Below are 8,370 nucleotides of genomic sequence, written 5' to 3'. Positions count from 1 at the left end.
TGTAAAGCTGTGCCCAAGGTTTGACTTGACTCCGCTATATTTGAACAATTTGTGCAAACTAACCTTATCAATTCTTGCCAATTCTTTTCCTACTCTTGGACCATTGGCTGCCTTTTTATTTTTCCTTTCAGCACCATCGTTTCTCGAAGGTCTTGTGGACCAATCAGTTGTTCTGAATCAGTCTGTGACCTTGTCCTGCAGACCTCAAGGGTGTCCATATCCTGACATACGGTGGTTTAAAGGTTAGATCTATTTTATTCTGCATCTCTCGACACTCTCAAAAAGGTGCTTGGGTCCCACCTATTCACAATTTACATCAGTTACTTGGATGTGGGATTAATATTTCCAAATGTTCAGCTGATTCAAAACTAGGTCAAAGTATAAATTGTGAAGAGGATGCAAAAATGGTTCACGTGGATTTAAAGAGGCAAAATGAGTGGGGGAAAATTGGCAGGTGGCATCCAATATGTAGAAGTGTGAGTATAGGATTAAAGATATCTTCATGCTAATCCATTGATGAGACTACGCATAAGGCCGGATCTTGCAGTGGGAAGACAGTTGTTGCAGCAGTTTAAACAGTAGTGGCACAGTGGGACCAGGCAGAAATCCCATGCAGCTGACTCCACAGTAAATCACCTGGAATTAGAAACTGCCGATGTGCAATTAACCAACACTTGGATCCTCTGATAAAGCACGCATTTCTGAGTTAGAGTCAAAAACATCGGAAAGTTCTGACATACTTGACTTAATTGTTACACAGGAAAAAATAGAGCAATTAAAACCTGATCTAATTCCTGACTAACTACAAAACTGACTTGGCCCACTTTTCTATTCTGGCAACTATCCTGTGGACACCCAAAAGACCTGACCCAATCTAGATGCCTCCCCTCCAATACCCTAATTAGCTGCCAGTACGCTCTTTCTTCCTGATCTGAACCCAACCCCTAACTCTCGCGACTCAACTCCACCTTACCTAGCCCAAGTCCTCATCCACTTATCCGTCACCCTACCCACCAATTGGCCTGCCATCCTAGCCCCCACAACATTAACATCCTAATCGCTGCCACATCACATACCTACCACCCTACCAATCTGTCTCCCTACCCACTTGCCAATATACATACCTGTCACCTTACCACTCTCAACCCATCTATCCCCTCATTCACCTATCCACTTGCCTCCTTACCATCCTAATCACCTGCTCACTTGCCACACTAGCCATTTGATGCCTTAGCTAGTTGCTGTTTGCTCCTGCTTTTAAAAGTTTTCCAGAGTCATTTGGTATGGGGAAGCTGCTGGAGAAGATACGGAGGGATAGGATCTATTTACATTTGGAAGAAAATGGGCTTATTAGTGATAGGCAGCATGGTTTTGTGCAGGGAAGGTCATGTCTTACCAACTTGATAGAATTCTTTGAGGAAGTGACAAAGTTGATAGATGAGGGAAGGGCTGTAGATGTCATATACATGGACTTCAGTAAGGCATTGATAAGGTTCCCCATGGTAGGCTGATGGAGAAAGTGAAGTCGCATGGGGTCCAGGGTGTACTAGCTAGATGGATAGAGAACTGGCTGGGCAACAGGAGACAGAGAGTTGTAGTGGAAGGGAGTTTCTCAAAATGGAGAACTGTGACCAGTGGTGTTCCACAGGGATCCATGTTAGGACCACTGTTGTTTGTGATATACATAAATGATCTGGAGGAAGGTATAGATGGTCTGATTAGCAAGTTTTCAGATGACACTAAGATTGGTGGAATAGCAGATAGTGAAGGGGACTGTCGGAGAATGCAGCAGAATATAGATAGATTGGAGAGTTGGGCGGAGAAATGGCAGATGGAGTTCAATCCAGACAAATGCGAGGTGATGCATTTTGGAAGATCCAATTCAAGAGTGAACTATACGGTAAATGGAAAAGCCTTGGGGAAAATTGAAGCACAGAGATCTGGGTGTTCAGGTCCGTTGTACCCTGAAGTTGGCAACGCAGGTCGATAGAGTGGTCAAGAAGGCATACGGCATGCTTTCATTCATCAGATGGGGTATTGAGTACAAGAGTTGGCAGGTCATGTTACAGTTGTATAGGACTTTGGTTCGACCACATTTGGAATACTGCATACAGTTCTGGTTGCCACATTACCAAAAGGACGTGGATGCTTTGGAGAGGGTGCAAAGGAAGTTCATCAGGATGTTGCCTGGTATGGAGGGCACTAGCTATGAAGAGAGGTTGAGTAGATTAGGATTATTTACATTAGAAATACGGAGGTTGAGGGGGGACCTGATTGAGGTCTACAAAATCATGAGAGGTATAGACAGGGTGGATAGCAAGAAGCTTTTTCCCAAGAGTGGGGGACTCAATTACTAGGGGTGGATTTCAAGGTGAGAGGGGAAAAGTTTAAGGGAGATATGCATGGAAAGTTCTTTACGCAGAGAGTGGTGGGTGCCTGGACCGTGTTGCCAGCAGAGGTGGTAGAGGTGGGCACGATAGCGTCATTTAAGATGTATCTAGACAGATACATGAATGGGCAGGGAGCAGAGGGATACAGATCCTTGGAAAATAGGCGACAGGTTTAGATAGAGGATCTGGATCAGCGCAGGCTTGGAGGGCCAAAGGGCCTGTTCCTGTGCTGTAATTTTCTTTGTTCTTTGTATCCTTATGTGGGTGGGCGGGATCGGTGATGTGTGTTTTTACTTCATCTCCCCTGACCTGTGTCAAGGCCTCGATGGCAGACAGCTATGGAGGCATCAGGATGTGACCAGAACTCTGATCACAAAAATACATTTTTGATGTAATTACCATTGGAAGAATCTGTTCTGACACTAAGCAGTAGCTCTGAGCCTTGGTATATTGTGCACCGCTTTGGTTTCCTTGCCTACATAAAGATCTGCTTATTATAGAAGGAATGCACCCGAGATTCACCAAATTAATTGTTAGAATGGAGGGATTGTGAGAGGGGAAGGATCTAGTTGTTGTGGTCCATGGAGGTACAATGATATAGAATTAGGAAAGAGCTATTGCGAGCAGCTAAGGCTAAATTTAAAAGCAGAATCACAAAGATAATAATCTAGGATTATTACCTGAACCAACTGCAATTTCATAGGGCAAATAAGATTACAGAGGTAAATGCATGGCTCCAAGATTAGTGCGGGAGGAATTTGTTATGATTCATGGGGCACTGGCACCAGTACTGAGGAAAAGAGAATAGCTCCATTGGGACAGACTTCATTTTAACCATGCTGGAACCAGTGTCCTGGCAAATTATATAACTAGGGTTGTACATGATGCTTTAAGTCAATTAGTGGAGGGTAATGTTCAATTGAAGGTAAGTTTAAAAAAATCAAAAATAAAGAAGAGAGCAGAGGTGCAGAATAGTGAAGAGGTGAACAATAATCAAAGTTTTTTTATTTATTCGTTTTTTGGGGATGTGAGTGTCGCTAGCTGGGTCAACATTTATTGCCTTTCTCAAGTTGTCCTTGAGAAGGTGGTGGTGAGCTGCCTTCTTGAACCGCTGTAGTCCACCTGTTGTGGGTTGACCCACAATGCCCTTAGGGACGCAAATCCAGGGTTTTGACCCAGCACACTGAAGGAACAGTGATATAGTTCCAAGTCAGGATGTGAATGGCTGGGAAGGCGGCTTGAAGGTGGTGGTGTTTCCATATATCTGCTGCCCTTGTCCTTCTTGATGGGAATGATCGTGGGTTTGGAAGGTGCTGTTTGAAGAACTTTGGTGAATTTCTGCAGTGCATCTTGTAGAAAGAACACACTGCTGCTACTGAGCATCAGTAGTGGAGGGAGTGGATGCTTGTGGATGTCATGCCAATCAAGCAGGCTGCTTTGTCCTGGATGATGTCAAGCTTCTTGAGTGTTGTTGGGACTGCACTCATCCAGGCAAGTGGGGAACATTCCATCACACTCCTAACTTGTGTCTTGTATATGGTGGACAGGCTTTGGGGAGTCGGGAAGTGAGTTACTCACTGCATTATTCCTAGCCAGACCAGCTTTTGTAGCCACTTTGTTTATATGGTGAGTCCAGTTGAGTTTCTTGTCAATGATAACCCCCAGGATGTTGATAGTGTGGAAATCAATGATGGTAACACGATTGAAAGTCAAAGGGCGGTGGTTAGATTGTCTCTTATTGGTGATAGTCATAGCCTGGCATCTGTGTGTCTCGAATGTTACTTGGCAGGAAGGGGCAGAAAATATGTGTGCAGTAGAAAGTAGAACCAGAATAAGTAATAATGGTAAGAAGTCAAATCTTAAGGCTTTTCAAGTATGCAGTATTTGTAATGGGTTGGATGAGTTGACAACACAAGATAAATGATTATGATTTGATAGCTATTACAGAGAAATGGTGGCAAAGACTGTGAACTGAATATTCAAGATGCCCAGAAGAATAGGCAAAAATGAAAAAGGAGATGGGTCAGTGTTATTAAAGGATGATTTCAGTGCAGTGGTAAGGAATGATATAGGTGCAATAGATTGTGACGTGGAATCAGTTTAGGTGGAAATAGAGGATAGCAAGGAAAAGAAATCACAGGTAGGGTTGTTTATAGGTGCCTGAAGAATTGCCTCACTGTAGGGAAAGGTATAAATCAAGAAAAATGGAAAAATATAAGAATGGCACTATAATTGTCATGGATGATTATAATCTGTATATTAACTAGGCAAATCAGATGGGCAAGAGTAACATGGAAGCAATATTTGTACAGTATCCCATCCACCACCTTCAACATTCACTCTGTTCATTACTGACACACAGTGACAACCGTGTGTGCCATCCACAAGATGCACTGCAGTAACTCACATAAGATCCCTGACAGCACTTTCCAAACCTGCAACGTATGCCATCTTGAAGGTGAAGGGCTGCAGATGCATGGGAACAATACCAGCAGCAAGATCACCTTCAAGCCACATAGCATCCTGATTTGAAAATTTATTGCCACTCCTTCATAGTTGCGACATCAAAATCCTGGAACTCCCTTCTAAACACTACTATAGGTGTCACTTCACCCCAAGGGAAGCAACAGTTCAAGAAGGCAGATCACTACCACATCCTTCAGAGCAATTAGGAATGGGTAATGAATGTTGGCCCAGCCACCAATGCCCACATCACATGAACAAATTAAAAAGAGTTTGAAAGGAATGTAATTTCAAATACTATAAGTTCAAAATAGAGGCAGATGGGTATTAGTTCTGTGTAAGGATTGCTTTTAAAAAGACAAGGTCAGAGGGTGCTTACGGGATGTGATTAAATCCAACATTTTGACAGAAAGTGGATGACTTTCATCCCTTGTAGTGCTAATGGAAAAAATGTTTATACTGTTAGATTTATGATGGATAGAATAAGTATGTAAGCCTATTAGCAGTTTTGTTTTCTATTCAGAAGACACTAGGGTTGAATTTAGAAGCAAATTTTGATTTTTTCCGAGGAGGAGTTTAGAAGCAGTTCAAGGAAATCACAGTTACCATCGAAACAGTTACCATGGCAGAAGGGTTAAGTTTGTGAAACTTCCAAACCATAAGAGTTTGGTTAGAAATCTGCAGGTTAATAGACCTGAGAAAGTTTAAACTCTCGTATTTGTGGAAAGTTCGTGTTGAACTCATCACAGCAAAGAAACTGGAAGGAGTCTGTTAAATAGAACCCTAAAACTTGAGTTAGGGGTGTAATTTCTCTGGAATTAAGTGTCTGTAACAACATCAAAGAAAAAGTTTGGAACCTTGTTTTCCTGTGTATTTTAGATCTTCTACCTGGTTTATATAGTTAGATAGCTTGCTTTCTCCTTTTGTGTAGTGATACTTCTATTTTTAAAGAAAATCCTAGCCTTGTGTGAATATGTTTCTGGGACTAATCACCACATTAACTAACAAAACAAAAACAAGACACACTAAGCCAGATTTCATTCATTCTGACTTCTTCAGTAGATCCCAGTCAACTGGGATCGTAATATTATGTGTGTATGATAAGTTGTCTTCTTGTTTGTTTGTACCAACCTCAATTTTAGTTGAGTGTATTTTTGCATGTTTCATGTTGATTAAGTCCTATATGGTACAACTATATGAGTTGAAAGCAAATAACATAAAAGGAATTGAAAGCAAAAGAGAATGGTCTGGAGTAAAAAGAGAAAATACTGATGATACTCAGCAGGTGAAGCAACAAATGTAGAGAAAAGAAAAGTTAATGTTTCAGGTTGATGGCCTTTCATTAGAATCTTCTGATGCAGGTCATTTAAAATAAAATGTTAACGCTGTTTCTACCTCCACAGATGCAATCTTACCGGCTGAGTACTTTCAGCACTTTAGATTTTATTACACCATGACAAAATAGCCAAAATCAGTAGAAAAGACAATGACAAATTTTATTTTTCATAGAATCATAGAATCCCTACAATATGGAAACAGGCCCTTCGGCCCAACAAGTCCACACCAACTCTCAGAGCATTCCACCCAGCCCCATCCCCCTATAATCCACCTAATCTACACATCCCTGAACACTATGGGCCATTTAGCATGGCCAATCCACCTAGCCTGCACATCTTTGGAATGTGGGAGGAAACCAGAGCACCCAGAAGAAACCCGGGTGTTTAAAATTGTAATTTATTCACATTAAACAGTTTATTGTATTTAGTTCATTTTTGGTTTTTTTTTTCTATAGAGGACCAGTTGGTGTGCTGCAGTAATCGGATACAGACATCAACCACAAGCAAAAATTGCCAGCTTCTAACTATCCTAAATGTAACAGAAGATGATCTTGGTAGATATACATGTGTGGCGGAAAACCACTTAGGCAAAGCTTCAACTTGCTGCTTACTGAATCTTGCAGGTAAATGTTCCTCTGTATACTTCTGCTTGTGTGTGCCTGACTGTATCTAACTCTGAGAGTGCATGTAAAATGATCACTTGGGTGAGGTATTAAAGGGAACTCAAATGTGGAAATCAGTTTTGCAAGAGAGAATAAAAATTAGAGAAAGGAACAAGAAAGTTGTTGTAAATGATTAAAGAGTTTGACAGAATGTGTATTTGATAAGTGCACAGTAAAAAAAGGTGAACAGTCAGGCAATTTTCTTTCTCTAGCTAAATTGACTCCACTTTCTTTCCATTTATAGCTGTGCCTTGTCGCCCTGATTCCCCTGAAGTAGCACAGGTCTATGAAGATGGTGTTTTAGTGATATGGAAGCCACTTGTCGCTAACACTCCAATAATGTATATTATTGAGTGTAAAAGAAAGGGTACGTTGCTTAGCACAGAGTCACATAGCTGGCTGATAACTGTACAAGTGGTAAAATGTGACAATTCACTTATAACTGACACAGTTTCGTTTTAGAAAATTAGTTTAAACTGTTTAATGTGAATAAATTACAAGTTTAAATAATCATTTCGTAGTACAGAACTTGAGTATTGCTGGAAAAAGACCCAATTTATCAAAGCTTTTCATCTCGCACTCTTAGAATCATACAGTACAGAAGAGCTCTTTCAGCCAGCAAGTCTATACTGCCAAAAATATCCACTACCTACACTAGTCCCACTTTCCCACATTAGGCCCATAACCTTGAATGTTATGACCCTTCAAGTGTTCATCCATGTACTTCTTAAAAATTCTGAGATTTCCCACTTCAATTATCCTCCCAGACAGTGTATTCCAGATCCTCATCACTCTCTGGGTGTAAAAGCTTTTCCTCAAATTCCCTCTAAACCTCTTGTCTTTCACTTTAAAATTATGCCTCCTTGTTATTGACCCTTCACCTAAGGGCTGTAGCTGCTTTCTATTCACCTTGATAATGCCCTTCATAATCTTACACACCTCTCTCAGGTCTCCCCTCAGCCTTCCCTGCTCCAAAGAAAACAACCTGAGCTTATCCAGCCTCTCTTCAGAGCTGAAATACTCCATCCCAGGCACATCCTGGTGAACCTCCTTTGCACGCCCTCCAGTGTGATTACATCTTTCCTCTAGTGACCAGAACTGTTCACAGTACTCCAGCTGTAGCCCAGCTGAAGTTCTGTCCAGCTCCAACATGACCTCCCTGCTCTTATAATCTGTGCCATGACTGGTAAAGGCAAGCATCCTGTAAACTTTCTTAACTACCCTATTAACCTGTCTTGCCATCTTCAGAGATCTGTGGAAAAGCACCCCAAGAACCTACTCTTCATCTGAGCTTCCTAGTGTCTTGCCATTCATTGAGTACTCCCTTGTCTTATTCTCTCCTCCAAAGTGCACCATCTCACATTTATTAGAGTTAAATTCCATCTAGCACTGATCTACCCATCTGACCAACCCCGTCTATATTTCCCTGTAACCTAACAACTTCCTCACTGTCAACCACCCTGCCAATCTTTGTGTCATCTGAAAACTTAATTATCATCTCCCCCATATTCTCATCTA

Source organism: Rhincodon typus, chromosome 2 (assembly GCF_021869965.1).
Source record: "Rhincodon typus isolate 14 chromosome 2, sRhiTyp1.1, whole genome shotgun sequence".
In the NCBI taxonomy this organism is placed as follows: Eukaryota; Metazoa; Chordata; class Chondrichthyes; order Orectolobiformes; family Rhincodontidae; genus Rhincodon; species Rhincodon typus.
This window is presented reverse-complemented; position numbering follows the sequence as displayed.